Raw genomic sequence first — 26,293 nt, forward strand, 5'->3', positions numbered from 1 at the left:
AATTACATACTGCTATCCCTTTAGAGATTAAAAGGTTATTTCTGCTTTTAACTTTTCAGGTTTTGTTGGAGCACAGATTTGATTTCCCTATTAAATTTTAGAGACTGAAATAATGTCTTTTTCTTACCCCTGAGAAACACCAGAAAGTTTTTTGCTTGCAGTTTCAATCCCCTCTTGCACTTTGAATGAAGGACTTGGTGAATCTCTTCTGAATATTTCTGGATGGATCTTAGATGTTGGATGTGCTCATGTTGTTTCATTTATCTTGTTCTCTGAAGTAATTTAATATCCTCTTGGGTATATGTGCAGCCAGAAGTATGGCTCCTATTACTCTTAGCACACTGGAGTTTCCTTACTCATTAACATGACTTTATGTACAAGGGGGTGATTTTTTTTTGCACTGAATGCCTGAAATGGGAGCCCTTCTGGTCATCAGTCAGTCACTGTGTAATTTAAGTTTGTATCCTAATACATATTCAGAAGTTCCAAATAAAGACATTTCATGTTTCCTGACTTCCAACTGCCTGATGTGACAACCTCAATTATTTTATTTTCATTTACATTTTAGAACCTTCTTAGATTTAAAAATGGTTTTATTTTTAAGAAACTTTGCATAAATAGCACACTTATTAGCTACCATATGCCTCTGTCACTCATGCTTAAAAATTACATTTATCCAACTAGTCTAGTTAGACCAGTCATGGGGAAAAGATGGTTAATAATTGGGAATGGTGGAAAGAACCTTCAGCAGTAGCTGTGCACAGATACTTGAGTGACTTTGAGAGACAGTGTACCTGTCTGACATAGTTCTGCTGTATTTCTTTGGTCCTTATTTATTCGTACTGCAGGAGTGCATAAGTGCATATGGCGAAAGGTCCTGACTGCTTTTGTTTCTCCCAATCTGTGTACCACTGCCAAAAAGAAAGTCCCTCCCAGAGAAGTGTAGTGTCATGTCTGAGGTGACAGAACAAGGGCCCCGTCCATGAGACGCCTCCAGGCCAGACAAGGCTGCACTGTGGGCAGGAGTCACAGCACCTGCCGTGGAAGCTGGAAGGGCTCCTCTGCTTCCCAGAGCCACTCCTGGCCAGGGGACAGCGCTGTGACTGCTGTAGTGACATGCTGGAACACACCTGCTCCATGAACAAGAATGTAATGAAAAGTTACTCTTAGGAATAAAGCATTTAGGACTGAAAAGGATCATTGAGATAATAAGGATATAGATCTCATTGGACTGATTTAAGTCCCAATTCTATTTATTGTTGGTTATTTTTATTTTGTGTTCTTATTTTGTATTTTGGAAAGCCTTCCATATCTTTGCAACTCCAAGGGTTTAAAGCAATCTAAATTTACTTTTTACTATATTAGTCAACATTCCCCTTCCTCACCTAGCTCAGTATTGTCAGGATGTTTAAAGTCTTTGTCTATGAAGAAGAAGACCAATATTAAATTCTTACTGTGCATAGATTTACTGCCTTAACTTAATTTGTCTTTTCCACATCACTGATCAAGATAAAAGACTGTTAGCTCTTTTCCCTATTCTTACAAGGATATCACTCTTAACTTGAGAAGTGTTTTCAGGAACTGAGAATCGTTCCACATAAAATATCTATGTTATCAAGTTGTTCCTAGCCAATATTAATTCTAAAGCAATGTACACAGAACAGAAAAAAACTACTGAAGAGTGTTACCAGGCTGACAACATTGCCCTGTGCTGTCTGATACATGGATAAGAAATGCTGTAATACAGTGATCATCTGCAAATATAACTGGAGTTTTTTCAGGGCAAGGCAAAATGTACCTTCATGATTTATGTATCTATTAAAGTTTGAATTCTACAGAAAATGGTAAAGAGAACATTGCAAAGGAAATGGCAGGCATTTTATAGTGGAAATTAATAATACAATAAGGTTTGTTTCTTTTTCCTTTCCAGTGAATCTCAGAATCCACAGAAAGATAACATTCCATATTGCCAATACTTCCAATACTTCTATTTGTGAAATTGCCCACTTAAATGAATTGAGTTGCCTCTCATGGTTAAAGTTAGTGACATGTTCCAGATCACACAGTATTGCTTCAGCTTCCTCAACTTCACAGAGCACCTTTTCTCTGTGAACTCTGTTAACTCTGTTAACTCCATCAAGGCTTTTCTTGTGTCAGAATTCTTCTCCTGGACATCATGACTGATACCTCAGAATCCTCCATCCCTTTTTAACTTTACAGGCAGTTTGGCTGGTAATTTGACAGACCTAATTCACACTGTTATTTCTCTTGGGCGGGATGTATCACTATCAAGAAATCCTTGTTCCTCACATGTTCAGTGTAGTGTCTTGGGAAGCGTAGTCTTGTAGATCTGTCATGGGAACTTGTGGTGTTTCCAAAATCTTTTGACTTAACCTCTCTTCTTCTTGTAGAAATATCCTCTCCTATCTGAAATATCCTCTCCTATCTATAAATACTCCATGTGGGATGGTTTTTCTGTTGCATGTCACATTGCATCCACCACCTGTGAAAGCGTGGGGATGGCACAGATATTGGCTTGAAGCACTGCAGTGGAACAGGTGTAGTGACCTCTTGTGCTTATGGGATGGGACATGGTCCAGCAACAACACTGTGGGATATAGAGAACTTCACTGATTCATGGAATTTCAGGCTAAAAGTGCTACTGTGAGTATCTGAACTTGATTCTTGAATGTTGCTGGTGAGGAACCCATACACCTCACCCCACACTCCTCTCAATTGCCTATTGTTGCTCCATGGAAGCTTGAAATGAAGAAGTCTACAGCTGTGGTTGACAGAGAAAAATAAGGTATTTTCAAGAACTGGTTATCAATGATTGCTGTCCATTGGTCAGCAAAAAGAAGGAGCTTCCTACCTGAAATTTCATCCATGAATCCCTGCCTCAAATCATCAACTTCTTGAAAGAAAAAAGCAGTTACTATTCTACAGACGTAACAGGAATACCAGTAGAAATAAAACAGGAGAAAATAAAGAAGGGAAATAAAAGAGATTTTTTGCTTTTTCTAAGAAAATAAATTAAGATTATAATTATAATAATTATTTTAATAATTATTAAAATAATGAAGGAGTCATGCAGAGAAGACAATACTGTTATGAGCAGAATAGTCAGATGAATTTCTGCTCCATGTGGCCTGTGCTGATTAGGCAGGTTTAATAACTGACCAGTCAGCATTTTTTCATCACCTGTTCTACATCCTCCTCTCCATGCATACACTACCATACAGGCAATGCAACAAGTACAGCTGTGTTCCACTTATCTTTTCTATATGTTACACACAATAAATAGTGCCAGAGGACAGCTCATGAATATAACGTTTTCCACTGCTTTTAGTTTGTCCTTGCACTGCAGCATAAGAGGAGTTTTACAGTACACTTGGAAGGTTAACAAAACTGAGCTTTCACACCCCCTGAGGGTACTCCCAAACTCAGTCCCTCATCACAAAAGAAAGCCTTCTCACTTTTACCATAAAACCACAATTGAACATCCCTGCAGATCTTGATCCCTCAGTAAGATTTCACAGAGACAGAAGCAATTTCTCAGGTAATATGGTCTCAAATCACACAAAGCATTGGAGATTGCAGCTAGCATTTGGCTCCCACCTAGAAACATATTGTATTTTCATTATGGTATAGAAGAGATTCAGGTGCTTCCTTTCATTTTATTTGAAGTTTTGAATTTAGGGCACAAGGCTCTTGCTATAAACTCTGAAATGTACCTCTTTGCTTGTGTAAGAGTTGCTGTGCTTGTGAAGTTTCTTCCAGCGGGGAAGCAGTAAAGCAGGGTATTGGGATAGCATAAAACATGGTCAGGTATTTATCAGACTTTTCATTCCAAGCTGCCATTTCAATAAATGATTTATAGTCCTACCTTCTCTCCTGTGCCTTCCTATTTTATCCTGCTGCTTTGGGTGTTGATCTTGGAGAGGGACAGATGCTGAACTTCTCCTCCTAAAGGGCTGTTTGGTCAGACCAGGAGGTCTCGGTTGAAGGCAATATCCTCAGCTTGGTGGCCAAGACACTGAACAATGAATTTTCTGCTGAACCTGAAGTCTCAAATGTGCCATACTTTGGACTCAGCCTAAGGCTGTCTGAGACCAGTGGACAGGCTTCCACTGATCAGGATGACCTTTGGATCTGGCCCAGACCCATCAACCTGATCTATCTGAAGATGTCCCTGCTCATTGCAGGGGGCTGGCATAGAGGAACTTTCAAGGTCCCTTCCAACCCAAACTGTTCTGTGATTCTATTATGTAGCTATGTTTTCATAAGCAAATAATTAGAGGTTAAGTATTCACAATTATATGAAAACCTAATAGACTAAATTATTCCCTGGGGTAATTCTGTTGTTTTTCAGTTGAGTTATACCAATAAATGATTTGACCCAATATTTTGCTAATAGGAGGGCTTATGAAATGCTAATTATGTTGGTCAAATTAGGGAAAACCAAACAGACTTCAGCTTTGTTTGTATGGTTAAGCAATGTAATTATGAATGCTGGAATTGACAGCTAGGCTTACTGTGGAATATTGAGCCCTGACTAAAACTGTAGAAGTGAAACACTTTGTTGGGAGTACATACTGTACAGAAACTGGAACATGTTTTTGGACAGCATCCCTGGCTTTGCAAATCAGATGCTAAGATTCACTAAAGATGACTCTTAAAGGTAAGGAATGCTTTAGCAGAAGAAAATCATAATATGGGTGTTAGTCATGGGTCGCATTGCCCTGTGAATGAAGGTTCAGCTGGAATTATTTAAAATTGTTGATTTGTTAGTATATGAATTACTCTAATCTTAATAAAATCACCCATGTTAAAGGGGGAGCTGTAACTGTGATTCATTTGGCTTTGTATCGCTCAGTTTGGTCAAAGCCAAATCCTGACACCATAACCTAAGACATACCTATAGAAGAGAAGAAACAGCATTTAACAGCATCTTACATAACAAGATCACATTATCTAAATTCCTATCCCTTCTAAAGCTTTTTTGTCAACAGTCAGTGGAGAGCATATAATGCAGTATATATAATAACATTACATGGTTATTTAGCAAAATATTTTAAAATAAATCACTATATGCATTTCAAAGAAATTCTCTCAATAGAGCAAAGCATAATTTTCAAACTGTCAGTGCTTGATTGCAGGTTTACATTGAGATGTTTTTAAATTACTAGAAATACCAAAGAAGGCAATAATGACTAGCTACATGAAGATCTAGATGGGAGATGTGAAGTGGAATGCCAAAACTGAAAATGTTTACTCTCTTTTGGTTCTTCTGCACTTACAAAAATGGGAAGCAGAGCATTTAACAGAAGCAGAGGTGCTGCACTAGATTTTGCCAACCAACTGAAGAATTGTGGTTTATGCTGATGTATGGCTCTGCTGTAAAAATCCCTACAACACTCACCAGAGTTGCTAGTGAAGATGAATTGTGTGGCTGCTCTTCTGGGTATATCCATTAAACAGTAACCACATTTCTCCTTACAGATTCTGATATACCTCTCATAGGTGGCAGTTATATTCACCCACCAAGCCACTCACTCATAATACACCTTTAGCTCACTGTCAAAAGTATCTCTGGACTTCAAGGGATTTATTTTTGCTCAGAAGGTATTGAGAAACAATTGGGATTCCTTTGTTTTTATTACACAATTTTTGTTAGAAACCGGTGTGGGGGAGAAAGATTAAATACTAACCTTTGTATCTTCTGTGAACAATATAAAGTTTAAGAGCATCTTTCTTTCATGGCATTATTATAATAATAATAGCAACAATAGTCATAGTTAATTTTGAATTCTTTCATTTGAACCTTCACTGACAAGGCAGTGTAATCCATGACTAAGAGCCATATTACAATCATTATTATTGTTAGTGTTTTTATTGTTCCAATTGAGAGGTTTTCAAGGACTGTATTACCATAACACAAAAAGGTTGGTGTTGTTTTTTTTAATAGATGAAGGCAGTCATACATATATATATTATATAGACAGAAGAGTAGCATTGAGAAACAGGCTTTTATGAAGTTTCTGGCCATGAGTCCTTGCTTAAGACTGGTGACACAGTTATGGAATTAATAGTATCTCTGTCCCACTTCTGGTCCCCCTGGAATGAGTCCTCCAGGTGTCAAGTCTGATGCCTAGTCCTGTGTCTGGATGTAAGCTCAGCCTTTAACCTACATTGTGACCAGAATCTAGGTGCCATTCCAGCTCATACTGAAGTTATTCAGCTTTTAAACCAGTTGTGCGTGTGAAGGCTCCAGCTTCTCCATTTTGCTATTCTTTAGCTATGTAGGCAGCATTTATCCAGTGAGACAGATAATTAGAGGAAAGCATTTTAAAGCCTCAGCCAATTTACATGTTTATCTGGCTGTCCATTGTTGTATGCTGCCCTGTGCAGATAAGTCAGTGACTTCTCTTACTGAGGGATCAAGGCAAGTAATTTTAAGAAATTAATTATTTTTAGTGAACAGTTACAAACATTTTATGGCATTTCTCAGTGATTTTGCTTTCTCCTCCTCTCAGTATCCTCACTGCTTCTTACCTCTGGGCTTGGGTTCCTTTGGAACTAGTCCAGCTCTGCTCCCTCCTGACTCCTTCCTCCTCTCGAGACCTCTCCCACTTCCTCTGCAGTGCCTGTCCCTTCTGAGACCCAGCCTGGGAAACTCCATTTCCCACTTTTATTCCTGGCACAGCTGGGACTGAACTTAGTTCAGACAGTGGTTGTCCATTCAAAAGCTTTTATTTTGTACCAAAAGTCTATGTTCCCAACCAGCTGGCACAAGAGTGCACTGAGAAGGTGATGGCCAAGCAGTCTGCCTACTACACCCATTTGATATCAAAAGCTTTTGGCTACTGCTTGGTGTCTGTGGGGCAATTAACTGGAAGTGTTTATTGGGCTCTGATAGTCCAACTTATCAAAGCTGTAGTTTGGGCAAGAATCAACATCGTCCTTGGACTATGCTTGCATTTACTACCAATGAGTCTGCTATCACAGCACAGATTTGACTGTTTGGTTGGGAAAATGCAATATTATTTCATTATTGCAACCATCTGATTCAAAGAAAAGTGATAACTCATTGCTGTACTTTTGAAAGAATTAATTTTCAATTTTTTGGACTGATATAAACACATCAATTTTACAATTTCACTATGGACTACTGTCCCTTTACTCCACTCCAGGAAGGATTGGTGCTATTTTTTGTAGGTTGTTTTAGGCTGTTTCTTAAAGTCAGCAAGAAACTGGTGCAAGTGTTATCTTTTAGTTACCACTCAAGTCACAAGCTGAGGTACAGGAGGACAAGCTTCAAGTGATCTAGATGTTATAAGGCAATTTCCCAGCAAACTGGCACTGCAGTGCAGTGCTTAAAATCCCTTTCAGCAACAATATGAAAGTCTCAAGGGTGCCATTGCATTGCAAAAATGCTGGTAGAGGGATAAAGTTCCTCAGTGGTTTTTTCTCTCTTTGTTCCTTGCGGCTTCTGGTAGCTTGTGGAAATTAATAGGCTGGAATTGAGAGTATTGCTCCTTATTCTGTTGATACAGAGAGATGTGTCCTTTCTTTCCCAAATCTCTTTGAAGAAATAAGAAAGGCAGAAAAAACCCACACTTTAGTGGGCTGGCTAGATTCAAATACCAGCCACTGTTGGCCTTTCATTGGTGTTCAGCAGCCTTTGCAAGATTGTTTTGGGAGCCCCTCCAACACACAAATTTGCAATCTGCTGATACATATGCCGTGGAGTTGAAAGTGTTTTTCGTTTATCAAGAACCTTTCAGAGCATCCTTATGCTTCCTGCACTGATTCAGGCTTTTGTCAGAGTTACCCCTCACATTTCATCAGTCTTCAGCAGCCAAGATGAGGCATTGCTACTGCTAGATATCAAATCCATTCTACAGATGAGTTTGCCGCATGGAGATACGAAATATTTTACTACTTTCATAATTACAGTGTCAAAAAATTACTGTAAAAAAAAAGTTTGTCATTATATCTAACCCAGACTGAGATGTAAATACAAAGTTATGCTACTACTCATCTACTTGCCCTTCAGTGTTACTAAAACGTTGTCTTAAATGAAGCATTTCCAAACCATGCTAGGGGCATGGCCTCCTTAGGGTCCAGAAGACAAAATTTCTATGATGGTTATTAAACTCCCAGCTGCTTTAAGAGTTAGAAGTTGGTCTCATTTTTTTTCTCAGAAAAGAAAAATAAGATAGTGTGAAGAAGTTTATAATTCAAAACCCTCTTCCTCATCTTCGCTTTTCTTTCATTGCAAATGGGAACCATCTTTGTAGTTTTTTATAGAGTGTGTTAGAATTGTGGTGGTTTTGTGGTGGAGATCGTGTCCATGGCAGGTGGAAATCTACACAAGAAAAGGTTGCTCTTTCTCCCTTTCTCTTATTTTTCTTAGAAGATTTGCATTCATTTGCTTTCCTGAAAAAATGGTCCCAGATATGACTTAGCAGTTGTACTGTATCAATGATACTTAAATAAAGTTTTCCACTGAATGTTTTACAAATGAATAAAACAATACTAACAAAGCCTTACAAAGTACTATCAAATACCTTAATACTGAACCCTAAACTAAAGAGACATTTTAAAGTTTTGTACCAGACCTGAGAGGTGCTGAAACAACAAATACAAATTTATAGCTACAAGGATGAGCATCTCCCCTATGCAAAGGGATCTTTCACAATGAAAGAAAATAGTTGCCAAAAATATGTGGAAGGTTTGTGAAATTCAAATAAGCAAGGAAAGCCTAAGCTTGTAAATTCTTATATTCTCTAAGTATCTCATCTACAGAAAAGATTGTATGTGAAAAGACTAATTCTATTAATGTAAAGTCAAGGTTGCAATGACCTGATATTGTAAAAATACATTGTACTTGCTTTATTATTAAAATTTACATTGTTACAAAGTATCATCTGCAGTAAATTTGTTGTAAAGAAACATTTTCAGTCAAAAAATAGTGGCTGTCCAGCATTCCCATCTGCAGCAGTGTTGCAAGCTCATGGGATCTCAATTGTGAGCAATAAAAATGTGCCTTAAAGTTTCCAAGGTGCTTACTAGCTCTTTTTCTAAGCTTTTCATCAATAAATCAATTGAGGTGTAAGATGGTTCCTTGAGCAAATGAGAAGGTAATGACTCAGTTTCACTGTATTCCTAAGAAAAAGATTTATTTTTCAATAATTAGCAGTTTATAGCCAATGTGTTTCTCACACCAGTATACTATTTCTTTCCAGTTTCGATAACTTTTGCTACCTGATACTTCTTTAGCCCTTGGTAGAGATATAGATATTTTCCATTCTGTGAACAGAATTGGAAAATATCTTCTGCCTTCCCTATTAGAAGTGAGGGCCCCTTTCAGCACCTTTGTTACCCCAAGTTATCAAATGGACAGAAAACTTTAGTTCACAAAGGCAAACATCACTGGTCCCTATTTATCCTTGTACTTTCTGACACACATTACCAAAAACAACCAGAAAGACCCTTTGATTTGTAGTTACACTTCTGCTTGAGCCAAAGTCCAAAATAATGCCCAAATTACTCTCTGGTCTGAAAACAAGGCCCCAGACAGCCATGTAAAAAAAATGAGCTTAAAAATATGAGTAATCTTTACATTAAATCTGATGGTGGTAAAACCCGGTTTAAGGATGAGATGCTTTGCATTCTCTTTTATCTCCTGTATTTTCAACTACAAAATTTCTCATGCTTCATGTTTCAAAGAAAAGTAAGCAATTAAGTAATGTATTAGCTTAAAGTAACATAAAACCATCAAATTGGTGCATGTTTTAGGGTTTAGTTCTTAGATGCACTGGTTGTGTTTGAGTTACTACATATTCTTAGTCTTCAAAGAAAACTTTAAACAAATGACCCTCTAAAATTACATCTATATTTTTCTGAATCAGCAGGGGGTTCAATATCAAGCAAAGAATGTACACAGAACTGAATGCTCTCTTTGATTCATAGGTTTGTTCAAAAGTTTTGATATAAAAACTCTGTGGAGGTATTCACTGAAATCTTGTCAGGTTGAAAGAATAAGAAAGTTCAGGATGAAGAACTGGCCATGCAAATGTCTATGAGAAATCATTCTTTATAATCTTGCTGAATTTTCCTAGTTTTTGACCCAAATGTGAGTAAGTTAAAGTCAAGGTAAAACTGGCTGGATTCTCTGTTACAGGAAGGAACTGTGTGCTACTCAGATAACACAAATTAGCACACTCACTTTAAGGCATCTTTTCCAATGAAGTCCTGAGAGACTTCAGGGAAACATCTGTGAAAGACGTGCACGCTCCCATCCCCAGCACCGCTGTGCCTCTTTTTTGCTCCTGTCTCCCAAAAGCAGAGTCTCCACTCCTGAGAAGAAGCCCACAGAAACTTTACACAAATACCTGGAGTGAGAGAACAGCATTTCAGAACTGGATGCTAAGTAGCATGGTGAACCAAACAGCTCTTCAAGTACCTCAGTGTGAAGCCATGTAGAACTAGCCAAAGGGGATGCTCAGTGTCCTAAATAGATGTGACCTACATTTCAGACCTTTGCAAGATTTAGATACATATGGCAGGGACCTCCCTTTGCTCTGGATTTGAAATATAAACTTCTCATATGGTATGATTACACCTTTTCTCTCTTTATTTTATTCTGAAGTTTTATTTTGAAGCAAAACCATCATCCTGCTGTGTTATTTGGTCCTGTTCTGAATACTGAAGCATTCACAAAAGGCATCATCTTATCTTTATTTTCCCCTCATGCCTGAAATTGGTGATTGGTCTCAGCTACTTCCTCTGCTGAGCATCAGGATGAGTGGGGAAGCCCCACAAAATAAATCCAGTTATCAAAATAAATCAAATATATAATTTAAAACAATAAATAATGATATAAAAATAATATAAATAAGAGCATTAAAAAATTTAGCAGGGAATTACTAATTTTGCTAACATTGCTCCTGGTGCTCTGAGCATGTCTCCAGCAGAGACAGGTAGGGACAGAGGTAAAAGAAAAGGCTTCCACAGGTGGGAGACATTCCTGCCAGTACGTGGGGAGCAGGAAAAGCTGTTATTGTCCTGCACCCCCCTTTCTGAAGGAGGCAGCAGAAAAAGCAGGGTTGGCTGTGGTTTGAATTGCAGCTGCCTGAGGCTGGGTTTTCTCACTCCTTTGCACAGAAACAGTCTGAGGAGAGTGTGAAATGCTGCCTATGAGACAAGAAGAGGGATGTGATGCTGCAACCCAGGGGCAGCCAGGTGCTAAATGAGCCTCTGACCTCCTCTCCACCACCCTTCCAGCCTGTCAGCCCCACTTTCTCTACACTTAGGTGCATTTTCTGCAGTGATTTGACCTAAAATCTGGTATTTCAGCCCAGCAGAGAAGTCATGCACTACCTGGGGTGGGGGATTTAGGTGAGGGGCTGGTTGCTGCCAGAGGGATCACACCCACCCTGTCCTCAAGTCCGTGGGTCTGTGCACTCGGTGCTGCCAGTGTGGGACAGGCTTTGCTCACCTGGATTGTCCTCCTGGTTCAAAGCTGTAGTTTCTGTACTTCTGAGCTCGCCTTGGGCTTCCTTCCACCCTGCAAGTAGACTGGGTCTGTGGGCAGCACAGTTGGTTAATGCTGCTTTTATGATTTTCTACCCTTTGGGGTAGAACATTGCTATTAGGCATCAAATCCTTTGTGTGTTTGATTTTTGTCACTTTGAGGCAAAATTCTGAGAAAGCTGAATTGTCTGTTTATCCTTTAATCCTGATAGCTCAGGTAAGCTGATGCCTTTTGTCTGTGAACCAACAGAGCAAAGCAGTGGGGAAATACACATTAATCAAGAATGTAGATCACCCTGGATAGATGAAAGTGGTGTTGAGTTTTCCAACATCATACAAGCTGAGCTGGTATCTACAGTGTTTATTAGGCTGAGAGGAGATCAGCTGTGATTCAGTGTTGAGTGTTGACAGGCAAGTCTAACTAACATTTAATTTCCAAGGGGTATGAAAGAAAGTACCCAATAGGAATTAACTTTTTCTGATTTGATTTGATTTGATTTTGCTAAAGTAAAAGAGCCATACTTCTACTGTAAATCAAACTAAAGAGCTTGGCTGGGATTTAAATGCCTACATATCTAACATGAGTGGTTTTGGCTGTGTTTTTGGCAGTGGCTCCACTGTTGTGTGCTGCTCTTAAGAGTAGAACAAGGCTATCATTGTTGCACATCCAGAGTTCTTGCCTGAAACCTGCTCTGGTGCAGTATTTTGGGAGGAATGAACCTATGAACAGAAATGCACATTTATTGTAAGATATTATATATATACATATATACATATTATGTATAATAACCCCTCCTACACCCCTCAGGGTGCCCTTACCTCAAGAGTGACTGGTTCCTGATCTTCCTGTGGTTGTATTTGCCTTTGGGGTTGTGTGGTTGAGAAGACAACTCAGACTACTTTCCTGAATGAGTTTCTGAGTTTTTCTGTACATTCCTAAAGGGTGTTCAACTAATACTTGAGCACCATCCAGACCTCATGGTACTGATCCTCCTGCCAGCACTGTGAGCTGAGGGAATGCTATCCCAGCAAAATCAAGGCAGAGAAGACTGAGGTGGGCTAGAGATTTGCTAAGACACTGATGACAATTCAGTAGTAGTGTGCCCTGAGTTTAGCTCTGCACTGCATTTGGAGCACTTTGATGTGCTCTCAGTAAATGGAAGTACAGATTTACAAGGCAGTTCTCTCCTTTGGGTAGCTCTTCCTACAAAGGATATATGTAATGGGCTAAATCTTCTGAGAACTGTAGGCAGGAGACAGATGTACAAATCTCAAAAAATTTAAAGAGTTTCTCTCAGTAAGGCTCCACCTGTTCCTGTAGTGAAGTGGCCCTATTTACAGGGAGAATTTATTCTCTGGAACCCACATCTTGCCACTACCAAGTGGAATATCTCTGGGCATTTCTTGAAAGAGACATTTGCAGTTTTTGAAAGGAAAAAAAGTATTTCCTAATGCAGCTTTGGGGTTCGTGGATTAGTGCTTCAATCCCTAAATTAAAATAAGTTTCTTCACACTGTTTTCTCGAAAGTTCTTGAGTTCCAGAAAAAAAAAAAAAAAACACAAACTAAAAAGTATTTTAAAATGGCTGAATAAAATTCAGCCATTTCCATAATCTTCAAGTGTTTGCTCTAATATGCTGGTTTATGTGGCACCTACCCTTAGGTATCTCAAATTTCTTTGGACATGGTTTAGGAAGCCTAACTGCTGGATATTCGAGGTTTTTGATTTGGACTGTCTGGACCATGACTTGGAGTAGAAGTACCGCATTGCTTAACACTCTGGAATAAAGCCAAAGTGTGAATTCCTTGAATGATATAAAAATAATGGCAGCTTATTTCCCAGCTGTCTGTGTGATATAAGTAAGGCCTTTCTGTGCATGGGTCAGCTCTGTGGGGCACACTCATTTGGGGTCAGCTCTATGGGTCTGATGCATTTCAGATGTCTCAGATTCCCTGTGAATGTACCATATCTGTAGTTTTATCATGTGAGTTTCTGTTTAAGAATTTCTAAACAGCAGTTAAACATCCTTCCCAAAAGACGCAACTTTATCCTTTATTTATTTATTTTTATTTCTTGGGTTGTATAGAGGATTCAGCATAGTAATATGTTGCATCCTACTCACTTGACTTCTGATTTCCTATATTGCCATGCTTTATCCTATTTGGTTATGCTGACTTTCCCAAACAAGCTCAGATCCTTCTTTAGTCTGTTCCCATACATCTTTCCAGTAAATAATGTCCATCCTACCTGGTGAATGAATGACTAGATGATTCAATTACATTGTCTCTTTTTTCCTGTATTTTGCGTGTAAAGAGTAAAAGAACTGTTAATAAACATTCTCAGTCTATGGTGGCAAAGTCGAATATATGAAAAAGCTTTTCCATAGTATGGTTGTTAATATGCTGTATGTGTCCTTGTGTTCCTTGTTATACACAATATTTCTATGCTTAATTAAATTAAAAGCTTCTTGGAGTTATGGTCTTATTTTTGATTTATGTGCACACTGCAAGAACTTAAAACCTGTTCCCTTCTCTTTCCCTTTTCTGGGGGGTGGGAGGGGGTGCTCTTTTGCATTTTTAGCATACTTCCCCTATTGCTGTTCATTCCTCACCTTAGGGTTACTCCTCCTCTGATACATGAGGAGGAGAGCCCCAAGTCCGCCCACTGCTGCAGCTCTGTGTGGGTCTGCAGGGCTGTGCAAGGCTCAGACACGGGCACAGCTCAGGAGTGCTCTGGGCTCAGGGACAGCAGCCTGTGTTTGTGGGGACAGCTCAGAGCCTGCTCTGGGCTCAGGGACAGCAGCCTGTGTTTGTGGGGACAGCTCAGAGCCTGCTCTGGGCTCAGGGACAGCAGCCTGTGTTTGTGGGGACAGCTCAGGTGTGCTCTGGGCTCAGGGACAGCAGCCTGTGTTTGTGGGGACAGCTCAGAGCCTGCTCTGGGCTCAGGGACAGCAGCCTGTGTTTGTGGGGACAGCTCAGGTGTGCTCTGGGCTCAGGGACAGCAGCCTGTGTTTGTGGGGACAGCTCAGAGCCTGCTCTGGGCTCAGGGACAGCAGCCTGTGTTTGTGGGGACAGCTCAGAGCCTGCTCTGGGCTCAGGGACAGCAGCCTGTGTTTGTGGGGACAGCTCAGATGTGTTCTGGGCTCAGGGACAGCAGCCTGTGTTTGTGGGGACAGCTCAGATGTGTTCTGGGCTCAGGGACAGCAGCCTGTGTTTGTGGGCACAGCTCAGGCCTGCTCTGGGCTCAGGGACAGCAGCCTGTGTTTGTGGGGACAGCTCAGAGCCTGCTCTGGGCTCAGGGACAGCAGCCTGTGTTTGTGGGGACAGCTCAGATGTGTTCTGGGCTCAGGGACAGCAGCCTGTGTTTGTGGGGACAGCTCAGAGCCTGCTCTGGGCTCAGGGACAGCAGCCTGTGTTTGTGGGCACAGCTCAGGTGTGCTCTGGGCTCAGGGACAGCAGCCTGTGTTTGTGGGGACAGCTCAGATGTGTTCTGGGCTCAGGGACAGCAGCCTGTGTTTGTGGGCACAGCTCAGGCCTGCTCTGGGCTCAGGGACAGCAGCCTGTGTTTGTGGGGACAGCTCAGGTGTGCTCTGGGCTCAGGGACAGCAGCCTGTGTTTGTGGGCACAGCTCAGGTGTGCTCTGGGCTCAGGGACAGCAGCCTGTGTTTGTGGAAAAGACAAAGGGCTGACGGCACACAGTGGCATCCAGGACTCCTCGCGGTGCTGCGGTCCATGTGCGATACATGGGCGGGGATATCATCCCGTCCTTGCTGCTCCCGGGTAGCGGCACAGCCCAAAACTCCCTCAACTCTCCTTCTTCGCCCTCTGCCATTCAGCGACATCCAGGACAGCCCCAGGCCTGTGACCCTCGTCCATCGCTGCCATGGGCCGTGGCTGCGGTGGGGACACCTCCCGGTTGGAGATCGCGGCTCGCCGGGGACCGATTTGTGCCGGGACAGCGGCCCCGCACCGGCCCGGGCCGCGCGCGAGCAGCGAGCGCCCTTCAGCCGCGGGCTCACGGCGGGGGGCGGGGCGGAGCCGCCGGCGCGGCGCGGTGCTGCCCCCTGGCGGCGGGAGCGGGCCCGGCACCGCAGCCCCGGCCCGGCCCGGCCGCTCCGCCTTCCCTTGTCCCGGTGTAACCCCGGACCCCGCCCGCTCCACCTTCCCTTGTCCCGGTGTAACCCCGGACCCCGGCCGCCCCACCTTCCTTTGTCCCGGTGTAACCCCGGACCCCGGCCGCCCCACCTTCCTTTGTCCCGGTGTAACCCCGGACCCCGGCCGCTCCACCTTCCTTTGTCCCGGTGTAACCCCGGACCCGGCCCTGCCCCACCCCGGGTGGAGGAGAATCGGGAAGGGAAAAGGTAAACCCCGGGGTCTGAGATAAGAACACTTTAATATTTGAAGCAAAATAAAGTATAATAATTATACGGATCTCATTAATGATAATAATAACAAAAATAGTAATAACGATAATAATGATAATAATTGTAATGAAAAGGAGAGAGCGGAGTAAAGCCCAAGAGGAAGAAGTGATTCCCAGTGCAATTCCTCATCAGCCACTGACCGATGCCCGCCCATAGCTGAGCAGGCGTCGGCAGCTCCCAGTTAACTCCCTCCCAGTTAACTCCCTCCCAGTTTAGATCCGGAGCATTATGTTCCCTGCTCTGGAAGATCGCCTTGGCCAGTTGGGGTCAGCTCTCCTGGCTCTGCTTCCTCCTGGCTTCTTGTGCACCTGCTCACTGGCAATGCATGGGCCACTGCAAAGTCCTTGGCTCAGGGTGAGCACTATTAGCAGTAACTAAAGCATTAGTGTTGTATCAACGTTATTCTCAAAAAAGCACTGTACCAGCAACTAGGAAGAAAATTAACTTTATCCCAGCCCAAACTAGGACATCCTAGTAGGAAAATTTTTACCAGGGGATGGGGGTAGGGAGGAAAGGGAGGTTTATGTTTAGTTATCTATATTTCTTTGCTCTTGGGTTTTTTCAAATTGATTGAACGATTCTAAAAATTATAATAAGTTTCTACTTTAAGATTTTTTTTCCCTGAACTCACATTTCAAGAAATAAAATAAGCCATTTTGAGCCCTAAGTCCATTTTAGGTGTTCATGCGCTGTTAGGATTTGATTTAGTTTTATTACATTGAAAGAATCAATATGTTACTGTAATTCAGAAAATGCTTCAACTGAACTAGGTGTAAGGGTTTTATTTTTATATTTATTTATTTATTTATTTTGCTTAGTACTCAGTTAATGGTGCTGTAAGTAGGAAAGCAGTACCTGAAGTACAATTTTGGATTATGATATCTGATGATGAAGTGGATTATAAACTACATTAGCTGTAAATAAGTTTAAATATCATACATGGTGCATACAATAGATCTTGTGCAGCTCTATATTTTCCATTTTCTTTGTGTGCCATTTTTTGTTTGTCAATATTTATGTAGTCTTTGTTTATGAACATATAATTTTATCTAAAAATGTAGAAGAGAAGTTATCACAGTGTTTTCAAATCCTGTTTAAGCCATCTGCTTTCTAGGTGTTGACTTTGTTTTCTGATTACATATAGTAACCATATAATGGTGAAAAATTAATAGCAAAAGTGAAAATGTGATGCATGCAGTAAAAAAAAAAAAAAGGAGTTTAAATTATTTAGCCATATACTTTTAGAATACATTTTAATAACAGAAGTGTTCCTGGAGGAATTAAGGTGGCAAAACAGGAATTTCATGGAAAGAAACTTGAATATACCAAAGGAAATTAATCCAAGCCTTTATTTTCCAGATACATGCTTCAAATTGGATAAAGTTTCTTGTTTCCTTTGTATTGTAGATTCAGTAACTTAGAAATCCTGCATTAGTTTTAGCATTAGTTTTAATGGTTCTCAGTTCCTGTTCTGCTTTGTAAGTAAACTATTGCCATTAGTATGAGTGGGCTACTTCCTTTTGCAGTGATTTAAAGAATTAAATTTCCAGATTAAAATTAAATTTATCTACAGCCTTGCATTCACAGGCTGAACCTGAGATGTAAATACATCTTCCTTGCTTATAAGGAGGAAGGTACACATTATCCCATGCAAAGTAATCCAGTAAGAAATACATTATGAATGATTCATAAAGACCATGACCTTTTCCAAGACCAGCCATTTAAATATATTTATTTGAATATAAGGTAGCTGTAATCTTGATAGCCATCTCCTTTATTCTGTTGGGGTTTTTTTTCCAATATTTCTTTTGTAGCCACTCTTGCTGGCCTGAATAAAAATATTATTATTTTCAATGTTCTTTTCTTAGGTGCCTAAGCATGTAACTGCTAGATGCTGTGGTTTCTCTGGAGCAGACCAGCTGCAAACAGCCAATGACCTCAAAAGTCATGCTTTCAGTTCACTGTTTGTGAATAAGTGGCCCCAGTGTACAGAAGCCTTTGAATGGTATTTTGTACTGTTTTATCTTTCAGCTTGTAATTATTTTCAGCATTAAATACTTTACAGCTACAGATCTAGTAACTTACTTGACAAAATATCTGGCATGATATGAATGCATGCAGTTCCCCTGATGCCCAGAACTCACTGGTAACTACAAGAGCCACACCGAGTAAGAAGCCTGTGTGTTTGCAGGCTCAGGGTCCAGGCTGTGCTTTGTGAGGGCTTAAGCAGAGCTTAAGCTACTCAAAGGTCTTCCATCCTCACCATGCCCCAAAACCATCAAAGAACCCAAGCCAGTCGTTCTGAACCTTCTCTGTGGGTCACTGTATATCGTGGCAGAGCAAGCTTTGGGGAATCTCCCCATGGATATTATCACCTTTGCTAGGATACTCCTCAGGTTGAGGAAAGGAAATTGATGTGGGGGAAGAGGGGAGTATAAACTGCTGCAGGAATAACTCCAGCCTCAGAAATAATTAAAAAAAAAAAAGACGAAACCCAGGAAAATTTAGTAACATTGTGTTCTGAAAAGCACCAAGTAAAACTGGGGATAGGGCCAGTGCATTGTATTTGCTTTTGGCAAACATGATATGGAACCTTTGTATTGAGATCAGATAAATTTACTTTGCAAGAGTAAATTTTTGCTGCAGGGGAAGGGTGTGCACATAACAGATTTAGTGGAATATGTGTTTTCTATTTAAATATATAAATTAGAACTGAGTGCAAAGTGCTGTTTGCACATCAATAATTGCCTTGTGTCCGACTGCCAGCCAGGCTTGACTGCTCAGCAAACACCAAAGAGGGGCTGATTGCTGTCTTCATATCTGCTCTTTGTCCTTGACTACTGCATGCAATTTTGGCTTGAAAAACGTGTATTTGCTGCAGAGTAACTGATTGATACAAACCATCCTGAGGTAAAGTCACTGTAGGAAAAAACCACTATGGGTTTTTCTCAAAAATTGAAGTATCTTGAGGATAAATAACATCTCTGGTGTGGTTGATCTCACGTAGTTTATGACATGATGCAGCTAAAGTGCTTTTTCTTCATCATAGCTTCATGTTACACAGCTTATATGTTAGTTACCTTCCAGGGTCTAATTATAGCTTTTTCTGACCAGAGGAGTAAAAGCTTCCAGCAAAGCTCCACAAGAGTTGATAACTCCACTGTCATTTGAAGTGGAGCATGGATATATGTCTCATTTTGGTTAGGCAGCTGGATTGTGACAGTCTAAATTTCAGGCAAAAGCAAGTTGTTTCCAGGACTACAGACATGGATATTATTTATCCTCATGGCCAATACAAGGAACCTTTTCTCTTTGGTGTGCACACCATAAACTTCAATGACAGATCCCTATATTTATTTCTGTTGTATTTTAATCAAGTCACACAGAAATTCACTACAGATCCAAATTATAGAGAGGACTAAACCCATTAGTCACCCATTCCTTTTAAAAATAATAAATAGCAATCAAGCTTGGAGTTACTCAAATAAAGGTTGCAGCTAATATATCACAGATAAAAACCAAGCAGATATTTTTATTTTCCTTTTAAGCTGGTTTGAAAAAAAAATCTGCAGAAGTGGGCAAACAACAGCAAAGGGAAAGAAGGATAGAGAAAGATCTGGAATAACTTCTGAAAGGTGACACAGCCTGGAATGTGTCAGGCTGGGAAAGAATGAGAGATCTAAAAGCCACAATAGGAAAAAGGTGAGCAAGGAAACCTCTTTCTCCTCACATAGAGACAAGGAAACAAGGGATCATCAGCTCAAACTTGCAGCTGGCAGGTTGGAGAGGTGCAAGGTGAGGGCTCTGCAAGGTGAATAGATAAGTTGCAATACCTCTTAAGGCTTCAGGATTCTTTGGGTGCCAGGCAAGAGTTTTAAAGTATTCCAGTGGGTGAATTCAGGGCAGAGCCACTTAACACAAATGGCTCTTAAAAATGGCCACTCTCACAAATGGCTCACCCCAGCTGCTGATGTCTTCTGGCTGCTCTAAAGATGCCTGAGGGTGTCCATAACATCTCCCCAGGTTATGTGCAGGATATGTGGTGGGGCTGTACATGTCAGACAAGGGAGATGGAGGCCTGGTGGGGTGCCTTTGGGCACCTGGTGTTGGGAACCTGAGGGTCATGGGTATCCCAGCAAGGCATGAGGGCTCAGGCAGGTCTAACGAGATGTGATAGGTGATTTAGCTGGTGTTGTGCTCAGTGGACAGGTGAAATGCTTTGTTGCTGCAGCTTGGGAGGCAGGTAGAGGAGGAGACTGTAAACAGCCTTAAATGAGGCAAGAGCTGCCTTATGATACATACAAAGCAAAGCTATTCAGTTTTGTGCCTGAGCACTAAACTAGGAGAAACTGCAGGTTTTTATTTCCAAAATACCTCTTGGGTTGCCAGGATGTGTCAAATCTTTGAAACATTTTACTTGGGATTCACTAGCTTTGTAGGCTTAGGGCAGATTGTTTCCATTTTTCACGGTAATTTCAGCACAATTCTGGGCCTATTCTAGAGCCTGTCACTGGTGGGTGCAGTCAGCTCTGCTTGTGCAGCTCACCCTGGCCAGAGCCCTTGGCTTTGCTGGTCCTGAGGAGCAGCTTCAGGGCACCATGGGGGAATGGGAACCCCATTTTTTCAGCAGTGAGCATGAGGCAAACCAGCACAAAGATCTGACCTTTCTGCCAGCACTGCAGGACACACAGTGACAGGGTGGGAACGACCTGGGCAAGGCAGGAGACGGTGGCTCTGGTTCACTGCAGCCTCCTGAAAGCCCTGCATGTGTTTCATGTTCAGCAGCTGAGGTAAATGTAGTCAAGTCCTGTGAACTGATCCTGGGGCTGGTCCTTCCATCAGGGACAGAAGCCAAACTTGCTCTCTAAACACCAGCCCTTCCTTGTAAGCTCATATGCCAGGAAATGAGCCCTAATTTACTTCCCAGATCTTAACACACAGCGCTTTGGCTTGCACAAATGTTCCCAGAGCTGCACAAGGGCTTTCTGTGCTCTTTGCTATTCCCTGTCTTTCTGCTGGTTGTGTGGAGGAGAGCATGGATATATTCCATGCCATTGCCTTGCATCAACCATTGTCCTGTGCCCTGGAAGAGTAGAAATGCCCTGGTGATGAGTAGAAGTTATGGATGGATGGCACAAAAGAGCAGAGAGGTAATGCTGCTTCAGACTTGCCTTTTTGTTATTTACCTGTTGCAGTCAGCATATTTTTTCTTTAAGGTGGCCAAATCAGAACTTGCCATTGCAAAACCCGGAATGCATCTGTCTCTGGTGGTTCTTTACAGCCAGTCTTTCTCCTTATGAGCCTCAAATCTTCTCTTACCATTATTACTCTATATTTACTGGGGATTTTGTGAAGTGCTGTCTGATGGCTGCATGGGCTGTGAGCTGCCTTGAAGAGCCACACGCTTTGACTGTGGCAACATTTTGTGAAACAAAGCTGGTGACAGGCTGTAACTAGAGCCCACAGATACTGGTACTGTTTTAATGCCATTGAAATAGGTTGAAATGAACAACTCCAGTGACATAGGAGTTTAACTGATGCTTTGTTGATTCTGACTGATGCTTTGTAAAGCAATACATCACTTTCATAATGACCCTGCTTTGAAATCTGTGTCATGCTCCAAATTTTGATAAACTGTTTTGTTATAATCTTATACTTTTTTTAGAAGTAACCACTCCTGTATAGTATGCCAAACCGCTTTGATATACACTTTTGTGTAAATGAAAGACAGGCTCTTAAACAGATACCAAATACAAAATGCCTGAAAGATATTTCAAATGTCTGTTTCTTTTTAAACACTTAAAATAAGCATAGCTATAAAAGAAAAATATATATATATATGTCCATCAAGTTTTACTAGAAAAGTGACTTGCTGATTTTGTCATAAATGGTCAGGCTGTATCCTGTACTCCAATAATATCATCTAACTCAAATATTGTGGTTCCTGGTTGCTTACTTAACAGAATTAGACAGCATGTTTGCAGAGGTAGAATCATAGAATTGTTTAAAGACCTTTAAGACCATTGAGTTCAGCAATTAACCTAAAACTCCCAAGTCCATCACTAAACTGTGTCACCAGAGTCTAGCTTTGCCTCATTAAATTCTACCTAGGTAGTCTGAAGATTTTAGGATTTAGGGTAATTTAGTTGGTCCAAATAGCTGCTGCTACTAGACTTTGTAAATGTGTATATATAAATGTATAAATATATGTATCCTCTTGCTAAGGTACCTGTTGCAGAATTCACCACTACTTCTTACCTATTTGTATGTGAGTTGTCTTCTCCCCACCTATTATCCAGTCAGTGAATGTACAATATCATGTGGGTTATGTGCTGTTTTCTTAAGCTTCAAATAAGGAAGTTAGTTCTGAGTGGCATTTTCCATGGTAGATTTAACTAGAGTATGAATAAATATACCTCATAGACTTTTCTTCTGAGTTATGTTTGCTATATATGCTGAAAGATTTGTAAAATACAGTTTGCTATTGGTTCCACTTAGTCTTCCTTTATAGAGTACTGTGCCATACCACGCTAGAAGTGCTAGCTAGCTCGTGTGAAGAGCAAGGCACAGCAGATGATAAGTCCAGGCTATTTCATCAGAGCCTAGATGAAATCAAGTAAGGAGTGTACTTATTCTGAGCCCTTACTTAGCAAAAGCTCTCATGGGCATTTAAAAAAAAACCCTCCAACAATGATACAAAAACCCCAGCTCACTGAGCAAGTCTCATGGGAATCAGAAGGCCCTGGTTCCTTCATTCATTTACTGAAGGGACATAGCCTTGTGCTAAAAGAGATGTCTCTCAATGGAAAGGAGAAAAACTGCTATGTCATTTTGATTCCTGGGGTTGTTGGGTTTGATTTCTGCACTACCCTCTTCCTTCTCCTGTTTGGATTGTGAGCAGCAAACCCCACAAAACATGCTCCAGCTGTGCTCTTCAAAGACTGTTCCTTTCTATTAAAGCTCAAATTGCTCTGTACCTCAAGGAGATGTGATAGAAGTAGGAAGTTATTTTGCAGCAGCTGTGATCTCCTGCCTAAATCCTAGAATTTACAAGATATACAATTATTTATCTGTGGGGTTCATTCTGTGAAACTGCTTTTCCACTAGTACTGTGCACAAAGCAAGCATGCTGGAGAGCAGCACAAATTTCTAGCAATTAAATAACAGCAACATTCACAGCTAAATGTATTCAGTTCCCTCTCCTGTCAAAAGGGGCTCAGGCTTCTGTCTTCTGGTTTACCAGAAACTGGTCTGAGTGTCTTAGTTCATTCTTTTTGGTGAAGTCCTTTGGAGTTTCTCCTTTTGCAAAAAACAATTAAATCTTAATGGGGCAAGATTAAAAAAAAAAAAAAAAAGTTAAGTCTGGTTGTGTGGGGTATTTCTCTGAGGAAGGAATTGCCTGTGTTCTGAATGGTTGGTATTCCATACTCACTGAAATAGCTACATATGCACTACAAGAAGATTTAATTTTTAACTATACCATTCTGTGTATTTTTCCATCTCTGGTAAAAAAAAAATACCAAACAAAAGATAACCCAAGGGAAAAAACCAACAATCGCCCATTGAAGATAGAAGAGCTGTAGTAAGAGGAATCAAGAAGTTAATGAGCATTCACCTCAGAGACAGATGCTGGTTACTTGCCTCTAGTCAGCTGTGGAAACAACTTAAAACCCATTTCCTTACCTCCTGTCAGTCTCCGAAATGTTCCAGTCTATTTTGTGAGAAAGAGCATAGGCAGCCATGTATGGAAGAAAATTCCAGCTGGGGAAATCCAGGAGATTGAAAGTGAGTGCCTAAGGGAACTGTGCTTCAGGTCACATTGCTCACTCAATTATTTCCATAGCCAAGATTATGCCCTTGTTCACTACAGTGATCTCAGCATTCTCATTTTATGCAACTGTTTTCATGAGAAGATGCGTTCCTAGTTCCCCACTGGAGTTTTTCTGATTACAGTAGGTAATCAGAGGAGGAAGAGAGGACTGTTGAGTCTAGCAGCACCTGGGCCCATGAATGTGTCCCATTTTGCCTCCTTATCTGTCAATGAAACATACAGCACTCTATAATATGTGACTAGATAATATCAGTTATGCAAAATAGAGAGTTGCTTATTAGAGAAATTAGTCTAAACATATGCCTGATCCATGTTCACTGAGGGACACTAGAGCAGAGAGGCAGCAAGCATGACACAAGCATGGTGGGGCTCTGACAAGGAATATGGAAGCCAAGCCAGGGAAGAGAGAAGAGAAAACATCTCTCGTTATCCACAGGGCTGGCAGCAAGCAGCTGGGCTTGAGCACACTGGCCTTTGGTAGTGCCTTTCTAATGTCCATGGTCAAAGCTGTACACAATAATCATCTGGCTCTTCAACTTGGACAATGGCATTTCAGTCTGGACTTCATAAGAAGCTGTATGGTTTTTATGAATTTCAGTCTCTGCCAGATTCTTTTGCATTAATCATCTTTTTTGCATCTTGCAGGGCTTGCTGGGAACATGTCTCTTCTCATCAGATACTCCCACATCAAGTAGACTTGGGAGTACCATCATTCTATACTGTTTGTTACAATTAATGCTCTTCTGGGCATTGCTTACATGCTAGACTTTACTTTGCACATATTTTCCCCATCACTGAGGATCTTGTGGAAAATAGTAATTGTTTAGGAATTCAGATAGATTTTTAAGAAAGCACAGTTCATAAAGGTGATTTGACCTGTCTCTCATTCCTGCCTAAGATTTTACATTTTCATCTATGTATTCACCACTCAGCTGCTCTATCAATAGACTAAGTGGTTATGGTTGTTGTCTCATTTTTTTTTTTTTTTTTGATAACAGCTCTTTTTAAAAGTAAAACCCTGGACACACTGAATGAAAGGTACTAACTATACCTTTTGTTGTCCACACTCTCAAAGCCAAGTGTTAACCAGTTAGGAACTTAGCTACTAGTGCTTCACACATTGCCTTCTGCCCTGCTGCATGGAGGCTCACTGTCCCAATGGCTTGCAGATCTCCTTCCATTGCCATTTCCTCTAAGAGATGTCAAGAGAATTACTTAATGGGAATTGATCTGTTAGAGGGAAAGAATGAAATGTTTTATAGGCTGGCTGCTGTCTTGTTAGTGAGAACACTTAAAACAGAACGTGATGACAGCTCGGAGAGTCAAGAAAAAGCTCAAATTCAACTGCTTGAAATGCCTTAAGCATTCAAAAAAAAACAAAAACACCCAAACCAAAACAAGGAGTTTGTGAGTTTGTGAAAGAATCTTTCTGGAAATGAAAATGAAAAAATGAGCTAAGTATTGTAAATTCTGCAAATTCTCCAGCAAATTCTGTTGTACTTTTGTGAATTCTGTCATAACTTGGCAAATGAAGATAACCTGAAATGTGATATATTATTTTTAGCTTTTACAAAAATAGATTGCTTGAAATTTGGAATGCCATGTTAACAAAATAGTCTTTAACTTTACAGAAGCACTTTAATGGAATACAGAAACAAGAGTTATTTCCTTATTTTATTTCATAATTGAGATAAATTAAGAAACTAATTAAAATGTGGCTAACTTGGCCACAGTTTGGGAGTTTTTGAGGAACAAAGCCTTTTTTCACTTTTTAAAAAAACTGTCATAAAATATAGGAGGTTATTGTAAACAAAAGTGCTCTGAGGTAATGAATTAAATCAAACTAGTCTTAATATGCTCCTTTATTTTAATTGTATTTCAAAATTCGTATTCTATTTCAAGCAGAGATGGTCTTTACAATTTTATACTCTCTGAGAATGAAGAAAAAACATAAATTGGAATTTATACAGTGAACTGCCAGTAAAATTTAGCTTTTTTCAGAGATCTGCAAGCTTACATATGCTATATGACTTACATATGCTATATGTAAGTCACATTAAGGCCTCTGTGGAGGATGAGATTGTACAACTCTAAGATAATACATAATTGATTTTATCTTGGAAGTGTGTGCTATTGCTCTTCTTTGTATCAGATGAATGAATCTGACAGACAAAATACTGCATTTAAAACACAAAAGACAATCATTATCCTTTGATTTCCTCCCTGTCCTTATGATACAATCGGAGTTCTTTCTCCTTATTTTCTCCTACCAGAGCTCAAGTTAGGTTGCCTCATTTTCTCCCATTGAATTGATGGTTATTTAGGAGGTGTAGTAGCAATTGTATTACCATCAGCATTTCACCTTGAGAAATCCATCTGGAAGTGTGCATGTTCTGCAGCAATTTCTTGGATCTCTTTGCATAATAATTACACTAATTATGATTGTATTCTGAAGAAAATGACAAAATGGTAATAAAGGTGTTCATTCCCTGTTGAGG

The 26,293-nt window shown here is 40.5% G+C and overlaps 1 protein-coding gene across 1 annotated transcript in view; it reads left to right on the forward strand.

Moving 5' to 3' along the window:
- Positions 1-26,293, forward strand: part of DLGAP2 (DLG associated protein 2) — a 453,649-nt gene that overhangs the window by 22,236 nt on the left and 405,120 nt on the right. The window lies entirely within an intron of this gene.

Source organism: Molothrus aeneus, chromosome 3, assembly GCF_037042795.1.
Source record: "Molothrus aeneus isolate 106 chromosome 3, BPBGC_Maene_1.0, whole genome shotgun sequence".
Classification (NCBI taxonomy): domain Eukaryota; kingdom Metazoa; phylum Chordata; class Aves; order Passeriformes; family Icteridae; genus Molothrus; species Molothrus aeneus.